Genomic DNA, 26,388 nt, shown 5'->3' on the forward strand with positions numbered 1-26,388 from the left:
TCACACTTCATGAGCTGTGGGGTGCTCTGAGCACGTGTAAACCCTCAGGTCCAGGCCCCGACAACATCACATATACAATAATACAGCACTTGCACACACACACACTTGTTAAACTCCTTCACCTTTTCAACAAGATATGGCTTTCGGGGCACATTCCAAACTCTTGGAGGGATGCCATAGTTGTAGCATACTTAAAAGAAGGGAAGTGCCCTTCCTCTCTTGCTAGCTATCGACCCACTGCCCTGAACAGCTGCCTGTGTAAGCTTCTCGAGAAGATGATAAACCGGTGGCTCATGCACTTCTTGGAGTACAACGGTCTTCTCGAAAGCTGCCAAGCAGGCTTCAGCGTGGGGAGATCCACAAACCATCAACTTGTGGCACTACAGTAATACATCAAGGATGCCTTCATTCACAAACAGTTCTGTTTAACTGTGTTTTTCGACCTCCAAAAGGCCTATGACACCGTCTGGCGTTATAGGATCCTTAGTTACCTCAAGTCATTCGGTGTTTCTGGTAATATGTTTCACACCCTTGCTAGTTACTTGTCGGAGAGAACCGTTCGCGTCAGAGTTAGTTGTGCACTGTCAAAGATTCATGTGCAAGGTGGAGTGTTGAGATGCACGCTCTTCATAGTTAAGATGAACTCTCTTGGAAAGGCATTGCTACCAACAATCGCTTATTCCGTGTATGTAGACGACGTCCAGATATCCTTTAAATCATGTAATATGTCCACCTGTGAACGTCAAGTCCAGCTCGGCGTCAAGAAACTTGCCGGCTGGGCAGACAAGAATGGTTTTAAAATTAATCCTGGAAAGAGCTCTTGTATTGTGTTCTCCAGGAAGCGTGGGGTCCACCCTGACCTAGACATCACTCTTAAGAACGTGCCGATTCCTGTGAACAAGGAGCACAAGTTTTTAGGTATTTTATTCTATGAAAAGCTTACATTCATTCTTCATATCAAACAGCTCAAATGTAAAAGCTTAAAAACAATGAAAATTCTTAAAGTCCTCTCACACTAATCTTATGGGGCCGACAAACAAATCCTGCTGCGCCTTTACACAGCCTTGGTGGGGTCTCGGCTTGACTACGGCAGTGTCCTGTATGGGTCAGCGACAAAAACAGCCCTTAAAATGCTCGACCCAGTGCTGCATCTTGGCGTTCGCCTCTCATGTGGCGCTTTCTGCACTAGCCCTGTCGAGAGTCTGTATGTCGAGTGTGACAAATAGTGCCTAGGGCATCAGCGGGAGCATGTTGACTTGCTGTATGGATCTCTTACCAACCATCATTTAAATCCTACTGTGAACGATACACCAAATTTACAACTCTTTTTTAACAGGTCATCTATCTCCTCACCTTTCTCTCTCAGATTTAGGGAGGAGGCTTGGGCACTCACGGTCCCTCTGTCAGACACGCACAAGACACCCATCCATATTTTAATTCCACCATGGCATCTACGTCCTATATGATGCGACCTATCATTCACACTAGTAGAAAAAAATAGGGTACGCAGGGGTGCAATTCTTCAGCACTTCCTGTTCCTGCAGGAAAAGTACAGGTGCGCAAAATTCTATAGCGACGTGTCCAAAACTGGTTCTGCTGTCTCTTGTGCAGCGCACGGACCAAATTTTAGAGTCAGCAAAACAATGAATTTTTATAACAGTAATTACACGGCAGAAGCGTATGGCATCTTACTCGTTTCCAATCACATCATCAAACATAAAATTCCCAAGTCCATCGTGTACACAGATTCTCTAAGCGTTGTCCACGCACTGTCATCAGGAAGGTCGTCTAAAAACTATGTAATCGATGTGTTTTAAAGGTTATAATGACTGCATATGCTTCAAATTTAGAAATAACTATTTGGGTACCAGGTCACTGCGGGATCCCTGGCAATCAGACCGCTGATGAAATGGCTGGTGCGGCTGCTCTCATGACCACAGTTGGCATAACAACAGTACCTTACATTGACCTAAAGACACACATCAGACGACAGCTTCGTAACACATGGCAACTACACTGGAGTCAACAAACAGACAACAAACTACACGTCAGAAAACCACAAGTGGGACGCTACATAACTGACTCACACAACAGATACACTGAAGTCGCCCTTTCTAGGCTACGGATAGGTCATACACATGTAACGCACTCCCACCTGCTCACTGAATCTTCGCAATCCATCTGTAGCAGGTGCGGAAGGGACCTATCTGCAGTCCACATACTAATCACATGCAAGGCACTTGACATAACCCGACACAAACATTTCCCTGAGTTATACAGACGGCACATTACACTGCACCCATCATACTTTTCAGCCGACGAACCAATGTTATCTCGTCAACGTGATTTTACGTTTTTAGCTTAGGTAAAATTTCGGCAGCTCTTGTCATATCACGTGTAATCATCCTGGCCCTACACACCAGGTATCTCCGATGTTTTTTTGTTTTGCGTCACTTTTACTTCTACTCACAGGTTTAGTATTTAAAGTCTCATCAACCATTAAATAACTTCTTCTTTGGCGCTCTTTGCCCTTAGACGGCCTTGCGCCATAAAAAACCCAACCATCATCATCATCATCATCTGTAAAAAAGCTCCGAAGCCCTATCCACAAACGAACCTCGTTTTGACCCATTCCTTCTACAATGGGCCCTTTTCAGTGTTTTAACTTTACTTCTAACACTGCAATGCTATGTGCCCTCGTAGCAGTCTGTCTGCCGCGCGAGCCCAGCTTCATGGTACGCCAAACTGGGAACCTGTCCACCCGATGCCCGTGGGTTCTTTGGTGCCCTTGACCCATCGTCTGGTCATTCCAGAAGGGTCTGCAAGATTGTATCAGCGGAATGGCATCGACAAACAAGGTACTACAAAGACTGCCTCCGTATTTCCTGCGCACAACATGACTTCACTTCGCAGCAGCGGGACTTCAGCGCGTGGAGCCGGTCGTCAGTGCGGGTGACGGAACTGCTATGGTCCTAAACATTTACCAAGCTTCCGCGCAAAAAAAAAGAAGCACCACACGCAAGTAGCAGAGGTGCTAGTGCTTGGGGAAGTGTCGCTTGCGGACTCCTCACGAGATCTGTTGTCCCTTGGGCCCCAATTCGGGTTCGAACCTCCGTTGTCTCCCATCGAAAAATTGGCTGCAGCGAGGCGCATCTCCGAACAGGCACCTGAAGAGGAGCGACCTCGGTGCACAACTGAGTGTGTGGACACGCTGGGCAGGACTATAGGTACGCATTGTAGGCTTTCAAGTTTGCGTGGCGTGATTGACGACCTTGTGGCTAAGAACTTAAGGGTTGTTGTCTCTGACAAAGAAGGCTGTTTCGTCGTGATGCGTCATGAAATGTTTGCACATAAGGCAAGGCTAGATAAGAATTTTGTTCCAGTATCAGAGAATGCGGTAAAAGTAAAGCAGAAGGCCTTGGCCCTGCTTGACAGCCTGAATTTAGTGTCGCTAGCTGGTCAAGTGAAGAAACAACAAAGGTTGCTACTTGAAGCCTTTTTTTCCGCAAAAACCCACAAAATAGGAATACCGTGGCAGGGGGCTGTTGCCTCGTTCCTTCAAAAGCACTTGTCATCGCTGTGTTTCTGAGGCAATAGACCCTATGCAAAATGCGCCCCGCCATCTCACGTCGACTCCGGTAACTAGGTCCGCCATTTTGGTACGGTCGTTTGAAACCGAAACCAATTAGCAAAACATAGAAGGCGGGCATTGACCGCTCTTGGTGATGGACTACAATGCCGGAGCATTGCTTCGTGCCGCAGTGCACGCAATGCGGAAATACCGGTCCAAATGGAGAAAAGGTACGTGAAGTTCCACGCTTTTGAACGAACTTTCTGACGCGAACTATGCCGGAGCGAGCAACCTTTGTGACACGCTGGGCGCGGTGCGCTGGGAGCGAATATTTGTCTTTGGTTCGCTAACCGCGGGATTCCGTCGTCGCTGTCCGGATGAAAAATACAGCTGCGTTGGAGTTCTGTGGTCCAGCCATTGTATTCTAAATGAAGCCTGAACGCGCGCCACCTATTCATGCGACTGACAGCGGCGCTCGACCGTGGAAACAGCACAGCGTTGCCAAAATTAGGCTGTTTCTTTACTCGTCCCTGTGACTCTGCGCCCGCTTCATTTCATTGTTAAATGGTACCGCTTAGCCCCTACACGAGCCTTTATCTTACCTAGGGCTGTAAACAAACTTTTCTTGCCGCACTACGCCGTCACGGCGCGGTTGAAAATTTCCTCTGTGGCGGGCGCGCACGGTATGGGAGTGTGTTGTTGGTTTCTTTTACGTTGCATTTAGCCGCGTGTCGTTGCAGAAGTGGCGTACACTGTTTTATGATGATCTAACGGTGGAAAATTCGAGCTTTTGCACATGGTTCTCGATTTGCCGGGCTGAAAGGTTTGTTGTTACGTCAAGTTAACTTGGTGCCCATTGTCATTTCAGCCACGATGTATTTACTGCCGAATATTTTGCGACTAAAATACACACTCACTCCTCTAATTTGTCACATGCTGCGTGAATGCCTCCGACGTAATGATGTAGGTAGCTGAGACAATTTTCAAGTTTTATTCAAAAAAAGAAAGAAAACGGCCACAGTTGCATCAGGCCGCCGCGCAGCAGCCTGAGTGCTTTTGCATTTTTATATCCACAGTGAAAATCCCAGTAAATTAAACTACTTCGCTGATTTATAACGCGTGCAGTATAGTAAACTGTGGATATAAATGGAACAAAGGGAAGCGTTCGCGCACCCCTGCATGCCGCGGTCTAGTATACACGACGTTGCCCAGCCTCTGCGTGCTCGCGAGATGACCACGGCGAAATGTGGCATGAATGCTTGCTGGTGGCTCATAGGTGACCCTTCAGGTGTCATGTCAGTCCTTGTTTCTGTCACTTAGGGGGGGGGGGGAGGGGCGGTGAGGCCAGCACAACTGGGGCAAAAAACGCATTCCCAAGGCTACCAAGTTTTCTCCCAAGCGCCTGCACAGCACTTTATTGCTGCTCGCATTGCTCCTGTACTCGACGTGCATCGAACAGACGCATTGGCAAGAGAAGGGAGGGGACATTTTCTCGCGGGCTTCTCCAGTCAATGTCTTGGACACTCGCTGGCTTGATGCCCTGCTGTCTCGGACGTCCCCACTGTTGTGGCAGCTCAGTGCACGCAAGCTCCGGTGGCGCCTCTTAAAACCTTCGGCTTGCAAGAGGGCGAGTAGGTGCACAGCAGCCAGTATGTGACTCCATGCTCCACTGCAACCCGCCGGGCACTCGCACGCTGCCTCCACAATCGCCCCACTGTCCGTCTCAAAGTTGAGGCACACAACATAGGGCCGGCCACGTTTCTTCTGGGAGCGAAAGCAGCTGCTGAGCACATGGATGAGGCCCAACCTGCAAGAACAGAGAGAGTAACAGTAAATAGCACTCAAGAAAGAACAGGACTAGTCCGCTACAGTTTATGGTAAAGGGACAGAGCAGAAAGAAGTGGCCGCAAGGAACAGACTCAAAATGACCAGATTTTGTGTCTTGCTTGACACTGTTGCAAGGGCAATAATCTACACCTCAAACAGCAATGATGTCAAAATTGTTTGTCAAGTTCGAGCGTGCAAGTATCTGCATGCTTTGTTAATGCATTTTTAAGAGAAGGAAGTTTAACATTTAAAAACCTCACCGTGGGTAATGATACCATACCCGCATAATCGCGTTCGTCATAACTTAAGCAAGCAATAATATGATTATCTGGAACTCACTTCCAGAACCTTTCGAGATAAAAAGGTAAACATTCGAAGTATACCGATGACCCATCGAATTAAAAAAAATATTCTGGTTCAGTGAGTTCGAGCTAAAGAGGTTTTACTGTGTTATCTATTTGTGCACACCAAAAACATGCGCTTTAGAAACAAACACAATCACCCCACCGCCAAAAAAGGAGAAGAAAGACACACAAACAGATTTTTGCGGCAGCACATGCGCAATAAATAATAAAAACACACAAAAAAAGAAAATTCAAGGCATATGTGTGCTTTTGTAGTTGACTTCGCCGCAAAGCGCGATTGCTTTGCGGCAAACGCGCGGGCGGACGACCGGCACCGAAAACGGCCGCAACCTTTCCGTATACATTTTCGCCTAAAATCATCCCGTAAATTCGATGTACAGCATATGAAAATATCTTATCCACCCACTAGCGGTACGGTCTGGCGACTGTCGCTTTCCTCTTTCAGGGTTACTGCAACAGGGTCGCCGCTACGCATTTGCATGGTAAACAACGGTGAACAAAGTGCCATACAAATGCTCATGCCGGTTAACTCGCGTCAAGTAAAAAACAAAGAAGGATTTACTTACTGCGAATCGCACGTGTTTGTCCGCACCGATGAAGGCGAGCAATGCGCCTCGGTGGCTAGGCGGCATGCCCTGCTCCGCTGCCGCTCGGATGGGTCTTTGGCGCGGCACCCCGAGTGGTATGAGTTTTCAGACACAGTCGGCAGCGCAGACAAGTCCTTCGTCCACAATCCGCGGTCGGGAGCCGGAAAACGCCGCCCAGTTTGAGCCATACCGCGTTACCGTCACCTACTCTTCCACAGTAAACACTACGTGACTTCCCGATCGGCGCCCGTACCAATATCACCGACGGTCTCGTTTACATCAGTGTTGCTAGATCACCAAGCAATTTCGCATAAGGTCTATTGCCCGGTTCCTGAAGGAACTGTTGTATCCTATATATATTGATGTAGTTTCGGTTTCAGTGTTTTGGTTTGCAACACTGTGTCCTTGTGCGAGTATATATTTTGTGCAACGTCTATTAAAGGGCAGAATGCCACACGTGCGCCTGGTGTAAAGGTCACGTCACTCCATCATTACAATGGCGACGAGGATTTAGAACCGCATTCTCATGTAATTATCCGGGACCCAACCAGCCACGCCTACCCGATGGCTTTCGCCGGAATCACCCCACCGGAGCCGTTCCTCCCGACACCCGGTCGCCCCGTGCAACCATGGTCACGATGGCACGACATGTTCGAGGTGTACCTGTTGGCATCCGGTGCTTCCGAATTCCCCCCAGAGCGTCGCAAGGCTCTTCTACTTCACTGTTTGGGACCCGAAGGTCAACGCATTTTCAGCACCCTGCCTATGTCGCAGGCGGCCAAGCAGACCGAGGAGAAGCAAGGGGCTGCAGCTACGCCAGACGTGTACGCCTCCGCGGTAGCGACACTTGCCAAGCACTTCGACACTACCTGCAACCTGGTCGTCGAGCGCCACCGATTTCACCGCCGGATTCAGTCCCCAGGCGAGTCGGTTCAAGAGTACGTGACCGCTCTTACAGAGCTCGCCGCGATGTGCTCGTTTAAATCGCCAGAAGAGACGTTACGCGACCAGTTTGTTGCCGGTGTGTCGTCGGATCGCGTTCGTGAACGTCTTTTGTTAGAAGGGTCTTCCCTGTCGTTTGACAAGGCAGTTGCTTTCACGAGTCAAATCGAGCAAGCAGCCGCGGAAATGAAGGGATTTTCTGTTTCTGTGCAGCCAGTATCTGCGCATTCCTGCGCAAAGGACAGTTTGCCGCCGTCACCGCATTCACGGCCGCGCGCTCGAACTTTCGGTCAACGTGATAAGGCAGGTGCGCATGGGAACCGCCCCTCTTCTCGAGAGCGCCGTCCGTCGAATTTGCAGCAACACGCGAATTCTTCGCATTGTTTTCGTTGTGGTTCTAGCGAGCATCGCGCTTCACGGCAACGCTGCCCAGCTAAAGGAAGAAAATGCTTCTTCTGTGGCCGTATCGGGCATTTTGAGAATGTTTGCAACAAGAAACGGCCGCATGCAGTTGTCCACGAAGTTTCAGCTGATAGCCTGTCGCAGAATGAAACTGCACAGGTTCTTGTGGTTCAACAGCCTCTTGCATCTGCAATACACATTAACGTTCAAATCGGGCAGGTCAATTCAGAGCAGACTGGCAGCCGTCCCGGCACGACTGCTAATTCCTGCGTTTACGCATTGCAGGCACTGACAGGGTACCTCATCCAGGCCTGATATCACCACCGGATAGCAAGATACTACGCTCGGCTACGCGCAGTCGCACTGCGGCCGTCCCATCTGCACGTGCCGCATCGACTCGCCGCCTCAACCGAATGTGGCGTCTGCTTTCCCGGCAACTCCGCTGGTGGCGTCCCCTTCATCTATAAATACGGCCTCAACTGGACTGACGGCATTCAGAGCAGACTGGCAGCCGTCCCGGCACGACTGCTAATTCCTGCGTTTACGCATTGCAGGCACTGACAGGGTACCTCATCCAGGCCTGATATCACCACCGGATAGCAAGATACTACGCTCGGCTACGCGCAGTCGCACTGCGGCCGTCCCATCTGCACGTGCCGCATCGACTCACCGCCTCAACCGAATGTGGCGTCTGCTTTCCCGGCAACTCCGCTGGTGGCGTCCCCTTCATCTATAAATACGGCCTCAACTGGACTGACGGCATTCAGAGCAGACTGGCAGCCGTCCCGGCACGACTGCTAATTCCTGCGTTTACGCATTGCAGGTGGGTTATGGGAGCTTGTTGCGTTTTCTGCTTGCTTTGAAAATGGCTGTCTGTCTGCTCTGAGTGCCTACACGTTTGTGCATTGGCGCCCTACACGGGCATCCTTCTCTTATTCTTGTGGGTATTGGTCTGATTCTCTGTTTCACTGGCTTGCCTCGATGGATGCCCTTGCTGTCTTCACCAAAGCGCTGGGGGACAAAACGCCCAGTTCTATTAAAGAACTCACAAAGGTGCTAATAGAAATGTTCAGCACCATCATGGCGGCCATGACAGAGGTTAAAACTAGCGTCAGTAGTTTTGAGGAGTCTCTGAAGTTCCATAGTCAGGGCTTTGACGAGTTCAGAGCTGAGCTAAAGGCTGTCCGGCAGGAGCTGAGTGAAGTTAAAAAGCGCAGTCTTGAAGACGAAAGGGAACGTCATCAACTGATGAAGGAACTCAGAGACGCAAAGAAAGCAATTGTAGACCTGAACCAGTACTCCCGGCGGACTAATCTAGAACTTAAAGGAGTACCGTTAACGGAAAAGGAAGACCTTGGTCAAACACTGCAAAAGGTGGCCACCTGCCTGAGTGTTCCGCTCTCGGATCATGACGTGGATGTGGTGCACCGCGTCCCCACAAAAGGGGGCGGGCCGCCCAACATAATCGTCAAATTCAACTCTCGAGCTACCCGTGACAAGCTTCTGCTCGCCGCAAAAAAGAAGAGGCTGAACGCGTCCCTGCTGGGATATCAAGGTGATAGCCCAGTATACGTGAACGACCACTTGTGTCCTGAAAACAAAATCCTGCTCGGAAAAGCCATCCAGTGCAAACGGGAAAAAAATTGGAAATTCGCATGGGTTGCTGACGGCAAAATTCTAATGAGGAAGTCCGAGAGCTCGAGAGTTGTACACGTCACATGCGATGACGACCTGGTCAAAATAGTATAAATAGCTGTTTGCAGCTACTGGTACTCCTATACCTAACATCATGCCACTCTCAGTAATCACCCCTGACAGCGTATCTAAAACCAACAACGTCTATGTTTTCTACACGAACATCCGCAGTTTAAACAAGAATTTGAACTTGCTCCTTGCGTTCCTTTCTACGCATGCTCAACCTGTCGATGTTATAGCGTTGACAGAAACATGGCTAAAAAAGGGCGAAAATGGCAACATCGATGGGTACTCATTCATATCTAATTCACGAGAGTCACGCACGCGCGGCGGTGGTGTGGCCCTCTTTGTTAAATCAGGATACTCATTTTCGAAATTAGAATCTGTCACATGCAGCTGCGCAGATATCGAATCACTGTTCATCAACTTGGAATGTTCCCTTATCATAGGAGTTATTTACCGACCTCCGAACTCATCTTACGTTTCTTTTTTAGGTATGCTTGAAAAGGCGCTATTTACACTTGCGGCAAACTACACTGTTCCCATTGTCATTACGGTAGACTTTAATATTGATACGCGCAGTCCAACGTCTTCCGATTACGAGTTTTTACTTGCTTCTTTCAATCTTCGGAACTTGATTTCTACGCCCACACGTTTAACTAGCACCTCAGCGACGATCATAGACCACGTGTTGACAAACATATCCACCCCGATCAATGCAAGTGTGTATGGCGAACCAATCTCTGATCACCTACCTATTTTTATATCAATTATGGACCTATCCAAAGCTGTACCTAAAAATCACTCTGCTGTTAGAAAAATCGATTATACCCTATTAAGGAATGAACTTTTAGCTCTCGTCCCAAGCAGTCTATACCATGATGATGTAAATACTGAGGTTGCCAATCTAATCGAAACTGTAAAGACTGCAATCAGTAACGCTAGCAGTACCATATCGTCTCGCTCTTATATCGCCCCGATCTGCCCTTGGATGACTCAAGAAATTCTTGCTATCTTGAAGAAAAAACAGTTCTGGTACAATAAATGGAAACAGCATAAACATAATAATTATTATTTAGGTCAGTATAAAAGGTTTCGGAATCAATCTGTGGCAATAACCCGCGTACGCAAGAAGAACTACTACTCCAGCTTGATTCAACGCGCGAATGGGGATTCAAAAAAAATATGGAAAATTATACAAGGAGTTGTAGGAAATCCTAGTGCGCATCGTATTCTCCCTTTAACAATAGACGAACAAACTGCTGAAAGCTTCAATTCATACTTCACTAGTATTGGCCCGTCCTTGGTGTCTAGTCATCCTGACTCTAATTACATGTGTTTAGCCAGCTCCATATCCAATACCTTCTTTACTCATGACATAGAGTTAGGCGAGCTGGTATCTACCGTGAAAAAATTGTGTAATAATAAAACCCCAGGGCTGGATGGAATCACAGTCCGCCTCATCAAGGATAACATAGACGTATTAGGCCCCATCTTGTGCCACATTTTCAATCATTCCCTAGCCACCTCGTCCTACCCTGATCCTCTAAAAATCGCCAAAGTATTACCCGTATTCAAAGACGGTGATCGCTCTGACCCTTCGTGTTACCGCCCGATATCAGTTCTCAGTATAGTCAACAACATCTTTGAAAAGCTACTTTCTTCACGAATCAACAAATTTCTGGAAAAATATCAAATACTATGTCCGCAACAGTATGGTTTCCGTCCGGGATATTCTACTTCCACTGCGGTTCTAACACTGACGCAAAATGTCAACACAGCTTTAAATAGCCATAAACTAGTTTCCATTGTATTTCTTGACCTTCAGAAGGCATTCGACACTATCGACCACAGCATCCTTCAGAACAAATTAAATAACTATGGCTTTAGAAATGAAAGCTTTGAATTCTTCTCCAGCTACTTAACTCATCGTAGTCAGATTGTTACTCTAGGTGGCATCACTTCTTCGCAAAAACCGATACGCAGAGGGGTCCCGCAGGGATCTGTCCTGGGCCCTTTGTTCTTTATATTATATGTAAATGACCTACCACTGGTTATTAATTCGGCAGAGCTACTATTGTACGCGGATGATGCAGCTTTAATTGTTACGGGGCAAAATATGCAAGAAATCGAAACAAAGACAAATGCTGAACTATCAAATATATCAAATTGGTTCAAGGCAAATAAACTTACCCTCAACGCCAAAAAAACAAAGTACATGATAATTCATTCCCGACATAAGCCCATAAATCTAGACAGCATTCAAATAAAGATAAATAATTATGCACTCGAACGCACCAATTCATTTAAATACCTAGGTGTAGTTATTGACAACCATTTCCACTGGCAAGACAATATAAAATTAGTGTGCTCGAGGTTATCTTCGGGCTGTCATGCATTGTTGCAAGCGAGAAATTATTTCGACCTTGCAATTTTACGGATTCTGTACTTTTCTCTCGTCCACTGTCATTTATCCTACTGCATAGATTCATGGGGTTGGACTTACACTACATACCTTGAACCTTTACGAAAATTGCAGAAGCGCTCATTAAGAATAATAACGCACTCAAGCCATGATTATCCCAGCGCACCCCTGTTTAGTAAACTACAAATTTTACCAATGGACAGTTTGCGTCAACAGAAAACAGCCATTGCCATTAATCATATCATAAGGTATAACCGCCCTGTCCATTCGTCCATTCTTTGCTCCTCATCCCGCCCTACGAGGAATTCTGCTGCCGGTAATTTCAACCTTCCTCCTACCAATAACGTATATGGAGAACGACGACTACAGTTCGTCGGTACCAAAATCTGGAATAGATTGCCCCAGGATATAAAATCGGCGGTTAACTTTCCTCTTAAAATAAAGAAACACTTCCTTGCAATCCTTAATGAGTCTCCGTCACCCCCCTAATAGCAACAAAACCGTCCAACTCTTGTGTACAAGTATCACACGTCAAGCGAAAGTTTACTGTGTAGTTGTTATTACTCGTTGCCTTTCTTTTGTTTGTGTATAAAAATTGCATATTTCTGTTATCTTACCCAAGTTTGAATATGTGAATATATATGTCTGTACAATGCCCTAACCTTCTTTTCTATATTCGCAATGTTTAGCATCTTGTATTCTGTAACCTGTTAGAATGCCTTGTATCTCAACATTGGACCCTATACTAGCCTCCGGCTATGGGTCCAAGCAGTCTTTTGAACTATCATGTTGGAATTGAAAATAAAGTGAAATGAAAATGAAATGAAATGAAATTGAAACTGTTAGTTGATTCTGGCTCTTCGGTTTCAGTTATTTCGGGGAAGGTGTTCGACCAGCATTTTCCAAATGTGCACCTGCTTCCCGTTCCTCGTGTAACACTTCTGGATTATTCAAAACGACCAATTTTGGTTCGAGGCTGCTTCTTTTCGGAAGTTTCCTTGGAGAATCGCAGCGCACCGCTGTTGTTTTATGTCGTCGAACAGGGCACTTCTCTCATAGACTTGGATGGTATAAAGGCATTGAAGCTGTGCATTGAAGGGTCTCAACTGCAGTGCTTTCAAACCAGCGCGGTACCGAATGCCGAAGTAGCTCTGTCATGTCTGTTCGAGTTGTCCACGCAGTTGCCACCAGAACTTCCGCAAAAGTTTGGCTCCCTCTTCACAAATGAGCTGGGTCTTGCAGAAGGTTTTGTTCACAGGATTACGACACGTGCGGGTGTTCAGCCGGTAGCATCAAAACTTCGCCGTCTTCCTTTGATGTTACGACCCCGCGTGTCTTCTGAACTGCAGCGCTTGGAAAACTTGGACATCATTGAACGTATCAATGCATCAGAATGGGTGTCCCCCGTTGTAGTCATTGAAAAGAAAGATGCCAGTATTAGGCTTTGTGTAGACTTACGCGAACCCAACAAGGCGATCGTTCCGGACAGCTTTCCGCTGCCGCACATGGATGAGTTGCTTCATGCTTTGGTGGGGGCAACGCATTTTTCGAAGCTTGACTTAGCTTCTGCCTATCACCAATCTCCTGGATCCTGAGAGTAGGGACTTGACTGCATTCATTACACATGATGGGCTGTACCGGTTCAAACGCGTTTGTTTTGGGCTAGCGTCAGCACCTGCGGCTTTACAGAGTATGATGTCTCTCAAACTCCGCAATTGTGCTGGTGTCCTCTTTTACATTGACGACGTCATTGTGTTTGGTAAATCGGCTGAGGAGCACCTAAAGAACCTTGAGGCAGTTCTACAGCATATCAAAGACGCAGGTCTGAAGCTGAACAGCAAATGTGTGTTCGGAATTCAGGAGCTTGAATTTTTGGGCCACAAGGTGACTCGTTCTGGTATTTCGCCACTGCCAGGGAAAGTCGACGCAATGGTGAACACTCCAGTTCCAAACAATGCCGCCGAACTCCGTTCGTTTCTTGGGTTAATAGAATACTACGCCAAGTTCGTTCCGCACTTAGCCGAGATGGTGGAGCCAATGAGAGCTCTACTTAGGAAAGACCAAGAGTTCGCCTGGTCTGCTGAGGTGAATACAAGTATCCGCAGGATAAAGTCTGTATTGTCCTCAGATCTGGTCTTGCAGATGTTTGATCCTGCACTTGCATTTATCATTTCCACAGATGCGTCTGAATGTGGACTCGGAGCAGTCCTCCAGCAGCGCGCCGGTCACACACTTCGTACTGTCGCTTTTGCATCGCGCACGCTCTCGTCGGCGGAAAGGAAGTACGCAGTTGGCGAAAGAGAGGCACTTGCCTGCATTTGGGCATGCGAACATTGGCATTCTTACCTGTGGGGGCGCAGCTTCACTCTCCGAACAGATCACCAGGCACTCGTTTCACTTCTGTCCTCGCAGGGCTCAGGCCGCCGCCCACTCAGAATTGCACGTTGGTGTGCAAGGCTACTACGTTACAATTTTACGGTGGAGTACCAGAAAGGCTCGTCAAACAGAGTAGCCGATGCTCTTTCGCGGTTGCCAGTCCATGTGGCTGATTCGCAGCTGACTTTTGAGGAAGAAATTGTTTGCATGGTCCAACCAACTTGCCTGACGAGAGAGCAGTTTGAACAAGCAGTTCTTGCTGACGTCACGCTTCAGAAGGTGAAGGCGTACGTACAGGGGTCTTGGCCCTCGCATAAGAACTTGCGTGAAGAGCTGAAACCATATTTCAGAGTTCGAGAGGAATTGTCAGTAGTGGGAGAATTGTTGTTGCGGGCAGAGATGCTCGTCGTTCCTTCATCTCTCATGGTTCAACTGGTAGCAACAGCGCATGAAACCCACCAGGGTATCGGAAGCACCAAAGCCAGACTTAGGGAGCAGTTTTGGTGGTCCCGCATGGACAGTCATGTGGAAGAAGCAGTCCACAATTGTACCATCTGTCAAGCAGCGGATAAATCGGCCAAGACGTCCCCTGCCCCTTTGAAACCTGTGGAGCTACTGGAGAGACCGTGGCAGAAACTGACGATTGATATCGTTGGTCCCCTGGAGAGGGCGCCTCCAGATTGCAGGTTTGCAGTGACGCTCGTGGACTACTTCTCAAAATGGCCTGAAGTACAGTTGTGCAGAGACGTTTCTACAAGAACCGTGAACGAGTTCCTGCTCAATATCTTTACGAGGGAGGGTATCCTTAAGAGATAGTCTGCGATAATGGGCCCCAGTTCACCTCAAAAGAATTTATCGACTTCCTAAAAGAACGAGCGATCCGCCTGTCGCATTCATCTGTTTATTATCCGCAGGCAAATGGACCGATCGAGCGGTTCAACCGCACATTCAAGACGTACCTCCAACTGGCCCGTCTGGAACAGCGTTCGCTGCGAACTGCTGTACGGGATTATCTCGCCGTTTACAGGTGTACACCTCACGCCACAACAGGAGTGGCCCCTGCGGTACTGCTTCATGGAAGGCTGCCAAGGACAAAGCTTGACATCCTCGGCTTATCGCCCGAGTCGTTTGCGAAGACACCCTATCAGGAACTGGCCAGGCTTCGACAGCGTGTCAAGCACAGGCAACAGTACAGCAAAGCCTACACCGACAGGAGGCTAGCGGCAAAGCCGACAGTGGTGGCGGTAGGAGACATGGTGCGGGTGAAGAAACCATTGGTTTCATTCAAGGGTGACGCTTCTTTTTCAAAGCCCAGGGAAGTCGTCGAGCAACGTGGTCCAGCATCCTTCCTCCTCGATGTCGGCCGAACCTGGAACGCCGCAAAGCTGAGCAAGGTGCCTGCTCGTCGCACGAGCAACAATGGCCTTCAGCAACATCCCGTTTGTCGTGACTCGTCCCTTCATCACGACCCCGGCGATGAGACACTTCTCGCTGCAACATGGCAGCCAGCGTCTGCAGAGGCAAGTGTTCCTGCAGGGCAACCTGTGCCTAGTGCAGTATGTGATCCTGCTTCGCCAACGAGGTCAGCCACAGAACAGTGCCCTGCATCAGAAACTGTGTCACGGCCGCCCGTGAACACTACAGAACAACCAGTTGTGTCGTGCCCACCCTGCAGTCGTATTCAACCGCACCGAGACAGACGCCCGCCGGCATGATATGGACACGAACTGTGAATGTGTTCAAGGATTTTCTCAGTGTTGGTGTGCCTATTTTGAGTGTATTCACTGATGTAGTGTTTTGATGTGTATTTGTAATTCGGGTTATACAATTTCTTTCTTGCGGTGTATTCTCTTGCCATGTAGACACTAAGCGCGATTAACCTCTACTAACATACTAACAGATTTACTAAAAGTTGAGGAAGGGAAATATGTTGTATCCTATATATATATATTGATGTAGTTTCAGTTTCGGTTTCAGTGTTTGGGTTTGCAACACTGTGTCCTTGTGCGAGTATATATTTTGTGCAACGTCTATTAAAGGGCAGAATGCCACACGTGCGCCTGGTGTAAAGGTCACGTCACTCCATCATTACAGGAACGAAGGATGGGAGGTTTCAAGGCTATTAGCCTCGACGTGGTCGATCTTTATTACTCCTTACCGCATAAGTTGCTTAAAGCAGTTAAGTCATGCATACAGGATGATAATGATGGAATTTGGTTTAGGATTGACTGCGGGGTTTCTGTCGAATCCTTTTTAGAACTCCTGTCGATGTACTTGAAGGCCACTGTTGTAGCCTGGGGAGATAAATAACTAATCCAGCGTAACGGTGCATGTATTGGTTCCAAGATAGCTCCTGTCTTAAGTAACATTTTTCTTGCCGCTGTAGACAGAGAGGTGCAAAGTGCCTTGCGGGGGGTGGTTGAAGTAGTCTTTCGTTTTGTTGATGACTATTTGGTGTTTCTGCCGGGGACCATGGTTAGCTAACGTGATATGGATGTGTTAAAGGTTTTCAGTGAAAACGGGGGAGGTCTGCAGTTCACTCTGGAATTAACTAGCAATGATGAACTCCAGTTTCTGGACTTACGGTTTCGCTTTAAGTCAGATCATGTGTGTTTCCTATATAAGCCAAGGTAAAAAAAAAACCACTGTTGAATTACAATTCAGGACAGTCGAAGCTCATAAAGAACGAAATAGCCTTATCCTGCTTACGGGCGTCACTGACACGTTCCTGTTCTGATTCAGTATGTGAGGCTTTTCATGGTCAGGTTTCTAGGCTTAAAGAGGCAGGTTTTCCTGGCACCTCACTCAGGATGACGGCAGATAAACTGGTAAGGCTGCTAAAAAAGCAGGGAGGTGCTGGAGAGGCTGGGTCCTCAAGGGAAAGGAGCAAAAAGTTTGCTGTTTTGCCCTACGTACATAGGATGTCGCACGGGCTGAAACAGGTGGCAGCACGGTTTGGGGTGGACGTAGTGTTTTCTTCCCAGGTTAAATTAAAAAGCGTTTTTCCGGCCGTCCAGCGGCGTGCTGAAGATGAGCTGGGAAAGAAGAAAAGTGCGTGTATAGTAAATCATGTATCACCCTTTGTACCGTGCTCTGTGGCTGTTTTTTACAAGATTCCTCGATCTTGCGGAAAAGTGTATGTTGGTCAGACAGGTCGCTGCTTAAACGGTAGTTTATTGGAGCATCGCAACAAGCTTAAAAAAGATGATTACGCACGTCTGGCCGAACATTGCCGCACGTGTAAGCACCGTTGCTATCCGCTTTTCCGCGAGACTGATATCCTGTTTAAGCATAAATACAGGCGTACTAGAGAGTTGGTGGAATCACGCTACATCAAGAAGTGGGGGAGTGAATGTATCAGTGAAACATCAATTGTCCTGCACGAAAAAGAATTTGGCTATTTGGAGCGGTCGTCGCGATAAGGTGTTCCAGTGTTAAGAAAGGTGCGTTGTCAACAGTGGAGTGTTTTGGTCGTGATAGTATGTCATTGGATGGTGTGGGCACGTGGCGTGGTGGGGGAGGAGGATTATGTGTATGTATAAGTAGTCACGTCTTTTCTAATAAATCGAGTTGAAAGTCAGCGCTAGTCCTGTCCACTTCTTTCTTATTGTGTCCCTGTTAGTTCGCGCTGTTCCCCAAGATACAAATACAAGGCAGACCAATACAATTCTTCATACTTTTACATCGGCATCAATCTTGCAGTATACCAAAAATTTATTTAATAAAATCAGGAGTATGACACAAGAAAATATTAGAAAGTTCAAAATAACTAACCACTAAGGAATAGCTCGAACGCGTGTTTAACTAATAAGGTATCTATGTCCTTCCCCTGTCTATCAAGGCTGTTTAGCAATACTGCTATTTTGCTTCGTAGCATATTATCTCCATAAATGGGTCTGTTAAAAAATACCTAGTTCTGGTAAATTGAGTTAAAACACCACGGTGCAGATTGTTTTCTTTTAATTTTTACTGTTGGAACATATTTGTCAGTTAATTCCTGAACTTTCTCCAAACATAGTCTGCAGTTTTGCTCTACTGAGCGGTCGTGGAAACCTTGCTCGAAAGAAAGGTTGACGCCCTCTAACTTAGCCGCAATTTTTCGTAATTCCCCTTGTCGTAAAGTCTAATTCCTTTTGCGAGTGGTTTTCATGTCTGAAATTATCAGCGAAAAAAACTCAGTTAACTTTACGATCACTTATTTCCTTAAGGTAATGCACTGATTGGATCCTGGTCTGGTCGGACATTAAAATTACATAAAGAACATTCGCGGTATGTGCGGTCTGTCTTGTAGCTTGACTTATGATTTCTGTTAATAAATATCCTGTAGGGTGCTTAAGGACTGGCCGGATTCACCGGTAGGTACGCGATATTGATCATTTGAATCAAAAAGCAGGGTAGTTAAAATCGCCGCATATTATTAAACTAGCTAGGCGATACTTTTTTTGCATAACGTCGACAGAGTCGTTAAAGTGCCTGCAAAAATCGGGGTCTGGTTTTGGTGGGCGATAGCAAGCTCCATTATGTAAAGCCTGATAGCGTTCGACATGCTACGCACATTATCTCTAGGGTACTCCCGTGTTCTAGATTAAAATGACCAATCGAATTCTTTATTCCAATAAGAACCCCACCGCCTGGGTTTAGAAGCGATCACGGTGGTAAACGGCAAAACCGGGCATTTACGGATCAAATTCAACATCAGTGGTATGCGGTGAAAGCCATGTTTCGGTAACAACAACAATATCATAATCGCATGATTGGATGACAGCAGATACTTCTTCACGCTTCGGAATTACGCCGCCAATGTTAGTGCAAAGAATCGAAGATGTTACGTCATTAGTACGTAGAGATGCACGTTTAGGTGTGTTACGAGGGTTTGGATTGGAAAGGCTAGGTTCGATTATATTTTTTTCTTGCTAGCTCGCCCGCGCTGCTCTTTCTTTTACCAACTTATCAGCAGTGTCGTATTAGTACGTTTTCTTGGCGATTATAAGTTTTTGTAGCGTGGCTTGAAAGGAGCCTTTTGTTCTCGAGCGAAACGAATGATTGATTGATTGATTGTGGGGTTTAACGCGCCGACGCAACGCAGGCGATGAGGCGCGCCGTAGTGGAGGGCTCCGGATTAATTTTGACCACCTGGGGATCTTTATCGTGCGCCGAAATCTCGTACACACGGGCGTTTTTGCTTTTCGCCTCCATCAGAAAAGCGGCCGCCGCGGCCGGGAATCGAACCCGCGACCTCGTGCTCAGCAGCGCAACGCCTTAGCCACTGAGCCACCGCGGCGGGTAGCGAAACGAATGAGCTCGTGATGGATTGAACGAGTAGCGGCACAGAAATCCTCGGACTGTTTACCAATACGATGTGCTCCATCAATATCCTTCGGTTCAAGTACTATATTCAAGTTTTCCTTTCAAATATCTGTGACAAGGTTTTCGCTATCGCAGCAGAATTCGGACTCGCCTTCATGTCATAGAAGACAAGGCTGCAGCGACGCGACCTATCCTCAGCGTCATTCAACCTTTCCTGAATGCCTGCTATACTATAAGATGTCTGGGTGGATGAGCTAGTAGAACATCTTTTTTTTGTATACGGTTTAACGCGCCGACGCAACGCAGGCGATGAGGCGCGCCGTAGTGGAGGGCTCCGGATTAATTTTGACCACCTGGGGATCTTTAGCGTGCGCCGAAAGGTCGTACACACGGGCGTTTTTGCTTTTCGCCTCCATCAGAAAAGCGGCCGCCGCGGCCGGGAATCGAACCCGCGACCTCGTGCTCAGCAGCGCAACGCCTTAGCCACTGAGCCACCGCGGCGGGTTAGTAGAACATCTACATCGGACCGCATATCGGGTAGCAATTTGCAATGGTCTTCCGTCTTCGGCGATGCGCGCAACCAAATTGGCAAGGGTGTGTTCTGTGCGATTCCTTCGTGTATTCATAGCCTTTAATTCAGCCAGGATGGCGGCTTGGCCGGCTTTTAATTTTTAGCAAAGCATGGACAGTCTGGTCAGTTTGGGTAGTGGAGCTACGTGCGGCTGGACCAGGGTTTTCCTTTATGTCGCCTGATCGCAACCACAGCTCATACACAATATTCCCACATCTACACAACACCGCAAGGCAGCGAGGGCTCGAAAGCTGCACCAGGTAACGATTGCTAGTCTTAGCAAAAAGAGAATCGTAATGGCGTACCTGCGCGATAAACACGAACGGTGATACCCGCTGGACCATGGCGCAGCTGTCGAGCCGGGTGTGGTCCTTAATAGGCGATGGAAAGGTTGATGTTGATCCGGGTGATACCTGATGTTCGAAGAGACCCTCTGTAGAAATGATGCAGCGCCATATTTCGGTCCAGCTGTTTGATCTGATGCTCTGAGGTAGAGTGAGCATACGGTAGACGAGTAGTCCGAGTGGCGCTGGCTACCACCCCCAAGTACAGGAAACAAAAAATACCTTTACATAAATACCCGACAAAGTGATGCGGAAACAGCCCCGCCGGTAGCATAGTGGTTATCGCACCAGACCAGTATTCTGGAGGTCGTGGGTTCGGATCCGACCCGGCGGGAATTTTTTCACCACTTTCTTTCTGACTCAAAAAATTCTTCATCTCTTTCTATGATCCACCGCAACCTCCCCTTTGCTTTCCGAGGTTTTCTTGACTGCCAACCCTTATTTTCTGTCCTATAAATAAATAAATATATATATTGTAGCGTAGTATTTTGGTTACATACTGCCGCTACTGTAGCATGAAGATCCGAAGGAAAAAGTCGAGACGTCGAAGAAGTTTTAAAGTTAATTGGTTACTTTACTGATGACATTGGTGACATTTAGCACATACAAAGTTGAAACAGTTACACTTATTACATAGATGAAAAAAGACAGTCAACAGATTAAGAGTACTTGGTACATAGCTGGCGGGCGAAGGGCTCCCGGCGTCTGGCCCCGACGATCGACAGCAAGCGGCTCTCCTGGTGTTGCTGTCCCTCAATCGCCAGAGGGGCCGCATTATATTTGCTTTGGGGGGACGCATTGGGGGAAAAAGCGCATCCTAGCGTGTGCGGACTATCGGGAGCAAGTCTTAGGCACACCCGCAGCCAATCAGGAAGACGCTTCTAAGCTCCAATCAGACATGTCCCCGCCAAAGTGAAAAGGACCAAAAACACAGACACAAGGTTTCGACTCGAAAACGCGCGCTTTGAGAATTACGGGCGTAGAGCAAGTAGTTAGACAAAACGCACAAAAGTAAACAGGGGAAAAGGGAAGGTCGTCGGAGGAACACAGCAGCCCGCGTAGGCGCGCAACGGGGGTCGGAGACGCCAGTGCGCGGGGTAATACAAGCCGAGGCGAGGGTTCGCTTCCCCCAACAGCCGTCGTCTCCCGGTCGGCCGACGGGCAGACACACGCGCCGGAGCCGTTTCTCAGAAAAAAGGGCCAGGGCCCAGCCGCGTCCGAAGCGCTTTTACACAAAACACTTTGGAGGAAGAGCCCTGGCTTCGGGCAGAACTTAAAATCAACCAGAAAACATCAAGAGATCTCCGCTTTGCGACATATATATATATATATATATATATATATATATATATATATATATATATATATATATATATATATATATATATACAGTCAAACCTCGTTATATCGAACAGTGCGCGAACCGTGAAATAGTTCGATATAACCGGAATTCGATATATAAAATTTGATCAAAAACGCGTCAAAATTCCGCGCGATTCAATCACTAAAAAGGCAACGACAAGAATGACTGCGTGAAAGAATGAAGCGTTAAAGTGAACTAGTGGTGGCTTTGTCCCGCTTTCGCCTTGATGTCACCTTTCGTCTCGTGCAGCGTGCTCAACGTACTCTGCGGTATATTGTACGCTGCGGCAACGCTGGACTTCTGCTCTCCTTTTTAGACGCGGCGGATGATTTCCAGCTTGGTCGCAAACGTCAGTGACGTTCGTTTCTTCACGTTTGCTGCCATCACCACGCCGCACGCGGCTGACAGAGCGCCTTGCAAACACAGTCACGTAACTGCGCGAACAGTGTCCGCTAGTTTAAACCACGCACGACGCTGAAGAGTTCGTTACGGCATTGAGGCTTGAGCTTATCGACTGAAACAAGACAAGACGATGACTGAAGCCGATGAACAACGACTGAACCAACTGGTGAACCGGCTGAGCCCACAGAACAGGGAGGATTTTAGAGAAGCAAAGGTCTAGCTTTGCCTGTAGTGCCAGAAAAATCGTAGCGGCGGCGTCGTGAACTACGGTGGGAGCCCGCTTGGTGCCGCTGAAACAAGGCTTTGTAAACATGGCGGATGCTTTTTGCACAGGCCGCTTGAGCTCCTTAATAACATGGCTGCTCTCGCACGGCAGCCGCCGGCTCGCTGCTCCTGCTGGTTGCTGGCTGGCCGCGTGTTTACTTGCGCAGCGCTAGTGAAGTGATGTTACGCCAGGTGACCAGATGGCCTCGACTGGCACAGACCACAGTGAGCAGCAAGTGAGAACAAATCGTTTATTGACATCTGCAAGTTTACAGGGGCAGTCGCTTTCGTGACTTTTTTTTTTTTTTTTTTTGCCATAACAACTCGTTCACTTGCGCTAAGATTTCGAACGAAGGGCACACAACCAGCACTCAGTCGACGATGAAAGGCGGCGGTATACAGCGAGCGTCATCAGTTCGCACGTGCGATGTGCCCACCTTCCGCATCCATCACATTGGAGAGCGGCGACGTTGTCATGCACAACCTTTTCGCAGCGGCTGCAAGTAGGACGTGACGACGTGCGCTTGGGGCCGGGATTGATCGCAATGTCTCCAGCGAGCAAGAGGCACAACGTGACTGTCGGGCGGCCAGGAAGGGGTGCGCACATGTGGCGGCATACCTTGGGGCGATGCTTCAGCGAGGTGGTGGGAACCAACTCCGTGCACAGCGCGCGAGACAGACTTGGAGTGGCGAGCACGCTCAGACGGGCGCATCCGTCGTGAGGAGCCACACGTACGTTTGGCGAGGTCTGGACCGAGGCGAGTCCGTAAAACGAAGAGTGATGCCAATAGCAAGAGGAGTCGCAGCCTGGCTATAGGCCTAGATGCGCCATCACAACAAGTCGATGCGGCGGTACAGCGGCCCCGCTAACACGGGCTCCAACAGGCTCACGCGGGTCGCTGAGCCTTCCCGGTGGCACGTATCACACTTACTGCATATTCACAGCGCAGAAATACTCAAGAAAACTAGATTTGACAAGACCACAGAGAATAAGTTAACCGCAATCCAGCTTGGCTTAGCTTGGCTTTGTGGTTGCGAATTCACAAGCGAGGTGGTGCACCAGTCGGCTGTTCGTAAAAAGTTGCGTACATTTTGCTCAACAGAGGTTTGATGCGGAACTTATTAATAATCTTTTTAAACAACGCATTGTAAGCGAACTTTGTTGGCTCTCTGGGTCACGGAATGAATGTTTTGTATTCTCTACCAAAAGTAACCTCTCGGTTGCGCCGTCTGGTGGACTTGATTAGGAAAACTGCCGCTGTAGGTTGGTGTAGATTTTTACGCCGCCTATAGGGAAACCAAGGAACGTCCAAGCTTGAGAGGCCTGCTGAGCCTGAGTCAGCCAACTGCGTATGCCGCCTAGCCTGAATGGCGCTACCGGCGTCTCAGGCATGCGTTTGAGTCGCAAACGCCTGCTGCGCCACCGCTATTCTCCCCTGCGTCGCGGGAAAGCCTGCCGCCTGTCTTCGGAGCGCGCTCTCGGTCGGCGCTGAGTTCGATATATCCATTTCTTAACCGACCGAGTTCGATACAGAAAATTAAAAATGCACGTAATTCTTTTAAAAAACTGACAATGGTTCGATATAAGCAATAATTCGATATACCCGTGTTCGATATAACGAGGTTCAACTGTTTATTGTGAGACCCAGTGACTACACTCCCAGTACTTTGGGTTATGTTACCAGCGCTTCTTCGTAATCACCCACTATCATCAGTGCTAGCCCCGATGGGCTCGGTACCATCATCACTTGTAAATATTCATCATCACCGCTTGATCTTCTTCCTTGGCCCGAGCGTTGGAATAAACGGCCACACAAACCGTCGTCTCTCAAGAGGTGGAGCGTGCGTCTTGATCCCTCGTCCTCCATCTCTGAGTGCACCCCTGGAGCTCCGTTCAGGTCGTCGCTTGCTGCGAGACGCCATGTCTATGACAGCGGAACGTGCCACCGGAACCGGCAGCGGTACCGGCAGTGGAACCGGCAGCGGAACCGGTGGGGCGGGCTCAGCCGCCGTCCCACCGTACTTCGTCACCAGCCGCCAGCGGGATCCACCGATGTTCGCTGGCCTTCGTAATGAGGACGTTGACGAGTGGCTTCATACCTTCGAACGCGTCAGCGCCTTTAACAGGTGGGACGACCGCGCGAAGCTTGAAAACGTCTCGTGGTCCCTGGACGAATTGGCCAAAACGTGGTTCCGGAACAATGTGCACCGCATTGATGACTGGAACGATTTCACCACGCAGGTGCGCCAGATTTTTGGCTCTTCCTCGGCCTGCTCAGACATCGCGAAAAAGAAGCTGGAGGGACGATTCCAACATCCTTGTGAGACGTACACGTCGTACATTGAAGATGTTGTGGCCCTGTGCCGAAAGGTCAACAAAGACATGACAGAGGCTGATCGCGTGCGCCACATCTTGAAAGGGATCGGCCAGTTCGCCTTTAATGCCCTGGCCCCTCAGAGCCCGACTACCGTTTCGGATGTGAGGACAACGTGCCAACGCCTGGACGACCTTCAGTCGCTCCGTCTCCAGCAGGGTACCATGGCCCGGAACAGCGGCGATGAGGACCTCCGAGCTCTAATACGCGAACTCATCCGGGAAGAACTTGACGGCCGCACCTCTGTGCACGTCTCTTCTACCAGTCCCTACTCGTCTACACCTAACCTGCGAGAGATCATTAGAGAGGAGCTTGCCGCGTGTACTCACGGAAGACTTCCCGCAGATCTTACCCCTCCTCCAGTCACTCCATCCTATTCCGAAGTGGCTGGCAGGCCGCCTCTGTCCGTGGCAGGCGTCCCCGCCCAACCAGTTCCTGGCTATGTGGCAGCGGTCAACCCGGTCCCTGGGCCGCAGCCTTACTATCCAGCATGGCGCGGAGGGGAAATTATGTGAGACCCAGTGACTACACTCCCAGTACTTTGGGTTATGTTACCGGCGCTTCTTCGTAATCACCCACTATCATCAGTGCTAGCCCCGATGGGCTCGCCATCATCATCACCGCTTGATCTTCTTCCTTGGCCCGAGCGTTGGAATAAACGGCCACGCAAACCGTCGTCTCTCACTAAATATATATATATATATATATATATATATATATATATATATATATATATATATATATATATATTTTGTAGAACAGAGACGGACGGGACGAGGGATTCCGTAAGGACACATATCAAAGTTGCAGTCGTTATTGCCAGTGCTGTTTGGTGTTTTAACAGTGTTTTATAGTGCCGAATGAGGTATGATTGCATTTTTTTGCAGGAATAAATAATTGAAAATTCAAGTCGAGAAAAAATGCGCTGTTTTTTCCGTAAGCGGAAATCGAACCCACAACCTCCGCATAACGCGTGCGGTGCTCTACCATTGAGCTAGTTCCGCGGCGACTCCCTTCTCGACTGTACGGCGGGGTTTTGTATTTACGACTGCTCAGAGCCCGGTCAACTAGCGCCGCCCCTCGACCACCGCGAGAAGACGTAGAACGTCTTTTCCCAGCGGCCGCACGTAAGACGTGGTCGGAAGTCGGGGATAGCCAAAGGCATTTCAGACTGCTGAAGCCAGAACCCTCGTAATGCATTTTGTAGAACAGAGACGTACGGGACGAGGGATTCCGTAAGGACACATATCAAAGTTGCAGTCCTTATTGCCAGTGCTGTTTGGCGTTTTAACAGCGTTTTATAGTGCCGAAAGAGGTATGATTGCATTTTTTTTGCAGGAATAAATAATTGAAAATTCAAGTCGAGAAAAAATGCGCCGTTTTTTCCGGAAGCGGGAATCGAACCCACAACCTCGGCATAACGCGGCGCTAGTTGACCGGGCTCTGAGCAGTCGTAAATACAAAACCCCGCCGTATAGTCGAGAAGGGAGTCGCCGCGGAACTAGCTCAATGGTAGAGCACCGCACGCGTTATGCGGAGGTTGTGGGTTCTATTCCCGCTTCCGGAAAAAAC

General features: G+C 48.4%; 1 pseudogene; it reads left to right on the forward strand.

The window, feature by feature from the left end:
• Positions 1-6,813: 6,813 nt before the first annotated feature.
• LOC144173685 (uncharacterized) lies at positions 6,814-12,309 on the forward strand (annotated as a pseudogene).
• Positions 12,310-26,388: the final 14,079 nt, after the last annotated feature.

Source organism: Haemaphysalis longicornis, unplaced genomic scaffold (assembly GCF_048455015.1).
Source record: "Haemaphysalis longicornis isolate Haplotype H1 unplaced genomic scaffold, Haemaphysalis longicornis Haplotype H1 scaffold_3, whole genome shotgun sequence".
NCBI lineage: Eukaryota > Metazoa > Arthropoda > Arachnida > Ixodida > Ixodidae > Haemaphysalis > Haemaphysalis longicornis.